Here is a 3,406-nt window from a genome sequence, read left to right on the forward strand (position 1 = left end):
TCACTAAGGAGTGTTGTGAGTTCCTTCACTCAGGAGAGGAGGAGTGTTGAGTCCTTTACTAAGGAGTGTTGTGAGTTCCTTCACGAAGGAGTGGAGGATGTTGTGAGTTCCTCACTAGGGAGTGTTGTGAGTTCCTTCACTAAGGAGTGTTGTGAGTTCCTTCACTAAGGAGTGTTGTGAGTTCCTTCACTGAGGAGTGTTGTCAGTTCCTTCACTAAGGAGAGGAGGAGTGTTGTGAGTCCTTTACTAAGGAGTGTTGTGAGTTCCTTCACAAAGGAGTGGAGGAGTGTTGTGAGTTCCTTCACGAAGGAGTGTTGTGAGTTCCTTCACTAAGGAGAGGAGGAGTGTTGTGAGTCCTTTACTAAGGAGTGTTGTGAGTTCCTTCACTAAGGAGTGGAGGAGTGTTGAGTTCCTTCACTAAGGAGAGGAGGAGTGTTGTGAGTCCTTTACTAAGGAGTGTTGTGAGTTCCTTCACTAAGGAGTGTTGTGTGTCATTCACTAAGGAGAGGAGGAGTTGTGAGTTCCTTCACTAAGGATGTTGTCAGTTCCTTCACTAAGGAGTGTTGTCAGTTCCTTCACTAAGGAGAGGAGGAGTGGTGTTAGTTCCTTCACTAAGGAGAGAGGAGTGTTGTGAGTTCCTTCACTCAGAGAGGAGTTCCTTGCTAAGGACAGGAGTGTTGTCAGTTCCTTCACTAAGGAGTGTTGTGAGTTCCTTCACTAAGGAGAGGAGGAGTGTTGTGAGTCCTTTACTAAGGAGTGCAGTGAGTTCCTTCACGAAGGAGTGTTGTGAGTTCCTTCACTAAGGAGAGGAGGAGTGTTGTGAGTTCCTTCACTAAGGAGAGGAGGAGTGTTGTGAGTTCCTTCACTAAGGAGTGTTGTGAGTTCCTTCACAAAGGAGTGTTGTGAGTTCCTTCACTAAGGAGAGGAGGAGTGTTGTGAGTTCCTTCACAAAGGAGTGTTGTGAGTTCCTTCACTAAGGAGAGGAGGAGTGTGGTGAGTTCCTTCACTAAGGAGTGTTGTCAGTTCCTTCACTAAGGAGAGGAGGAGTGTTGTGAGTTCCTTCACTGAGGAGTGCTGTCAGTTCCTTCACTAAGGAGTGTTGTGAGTTCCTTCACTAAGGAGAGGAGGAGTGTTGTGAGTTCCTTCACTAAGGAGTGTTGTAAATTCCTTGACTAAGGCAAGGAGTGTTGTAAATTCCTTTACTAATGAGAGGAGTGTTGTAAATTCCTTTACTAATGAGAGGAGTGTTGTAAATTCCTTCACTAAGGAGAGGAGTGTTGTGAGTTCCTTCACTGAGGAGTGTTGTCAGGTCCTTCACTAAGGAGTGTTGTGAGTTCCTTCACTAAGGAGAGGAGGAGTGTGGTGAGTTCCTTCACTGAGGAGTGTTGTCAGGTCCTTCACTAAGGAGTGTTGTCAGTTCCTTCACTAAGGAGAGGAGGAGTGTTGTGAGTTCCTTCACTAAGGAGTGTTGTGAGTTCCTTCACTAAGGAGAGGAGGAGTGTTGTGAGTTCCTTCACTAAGGAGTGTTGTGAGTTCCTTCACTAAGGAGTGTTGTGAGTTCCTTCACTAAGGAGTGTTGTGAGTTCCTTCACTAAGGAGTGTTGTGAGTTCCTTCACTAAGGAGTGTTGTGAGGTCCTTCACTAAGGAGTGTTGTCAGTTCCTCACTAAGGAGAGGAGGAGTGTTGTGAGTTCCTTCACTGAGGAGTGCTGTCAGTTCCTTCACTAAGGAGAGGAGGAGTGTTGTGAGTTCCTTCACTCAGGAGTGTTGTGAGTTCCTTCACTAAGGAGTGTTGTGAGTTCCTTCACTCAGGAGAGGAGGAGTGTTGTGAGTCCTTTACTGGAGTGTTGTGAGTTCCTTCACTAAGGATTTGTGGAGTTCCTTCACTAAGGAGTGTTGTGAGTTCCTTCACTAAGGAGAGGAGGAGTGTTGTGAGTTCCTTCACTCAGGAGTGTTGTGAGTTCCTTCACTCAGGAGAGGAGGATGTTGTGAGTTCCTTCACGAAGGATGTTTGTGAGTTCCTTCACTCAGGAAGGAGGAGTGTTGTGAGTCCTTTACTAAGGAGTGTTGTGATTCCTTCACTAAGGATGTTGTGAGTTCCTTCACTAAGGATGTTGTGAGTTCCTTCACTAAGGAGAGGAGGAGTGTTGTGAGTTCCTTCACTAAGGAGTGTTGTGGTTCCTTCACAAAGGAGTGTTGTGAGTTCCTTCACTAAGGAGTGGAGGAGTGTTGAGTTCCTTCACTAAGGAGAGGAGGAGTGTTGTGAGTTCCTTCACTATGAGGGAGGAGTGTTTGATTACTAAGGAGTGTTGTGAGTTCCTTCACTAAGGAGTGTTGTGAGTTCCTTCACTAAGGAGTGTTGTCAGTTCCTTCACTGAGGAGTGTTGTCAGTTCCTTCACTAAGGAGTGTTGTCAGGTCCTTCACTAAGGAGTGTTGTCAGTTCCTTCACTAAGGAGAGGAGGAGTGTTGTGAGTCCTTTACTAAGGAGTGTTGTGAGTTCCTTCACGAAGGAGTGGAGGAGTGTTGTGAGTTCCTTCACTAGGGAGTGTTGTGAGTTCCTTCACGAAGGAGTGTTGTGAGTTCCTTCACGCAGGAGAGGAGGAGTGTTGTGAGTCCTTTACTAAGGAGTGTTGTGAGTTCCTTCACGAAGGAGTGGAGGAGTGTTGTGAGTTCCTTCACTAGGGAGTGTTGTGAGTTCCTTCACGAAGGAGAGGAGGAGTGTTGTGAGTTCCTTCACTAAGGAGTGTTGTGAGTTCCTTCACTGAGGAGTGTTGTCAGTTCCTTCACTAAGGAGAGGAGGAGTGTTGTGAGTTCCTTCACTGAGGAGTGTTGTGAGTTCCTTCACTAAGGAGTGGAGGAGTGTTGAGTTCCTTCACTAAGGAGAGGAGTGTTGTGAGTTCCTTCACTGAGGAGTGTTGTGAGGTCATTCACTAAGGAGAGGAGGAGTGTTGTGAGTTCCTTCACTAAGGAGAGGAGGAGTGTTGTGAGTCCTTTACTAAGGAGTGTTGTGAGTTCCTTCACTAAGGAGTGGAGGAGTGTTGAGTTCCTTCACTAAGGAGAGGAGTGTTGTGAGTTCCTTCACTGAGGAGTGTTGTGAGGTCATTCACTAAGGAGAGGAGGAGTGTTGTGAGTTCCTTCACGAAGGAGTGGAGGAGTGTTGTGAGTTCCTTCACTAAGGAGTGTTGTGAGTTCCTTCACTAAGGAGTGTTGTCAGTTCCTTCACTAAGGAGAGGAGGAGTGTGGTGAGTTCCTTCACTAAGGAGAGGAGGAGTGTTGTGAGTTCCTTCACTAAGGAGAGGAGGAGTGTTGTGAGTTCCTTCACTCAGGAGAGGAGTTCCTTTGCTAAGGAGGAGGAGTGTTGTCAGTTCATCACTAAGGGATTGTGTGAGTTCCTTAACTAAGGAGT

The sequence above is a fragment of the Salarias fasciatus genome, chromosome 17, assembly GCF_902148845.1.
Source record: "Salarias fasciatus chromosome 17, fSalaFa1.1, whole genome shotgun sequence".
Classification (NCBI taxonomy): domain Eukaryota; kingdom Metazoa; phylum Chordata; class Actinopteri; order Blenniiformes; family Blenniidae; genus Salarias; species Salarias fasciatus.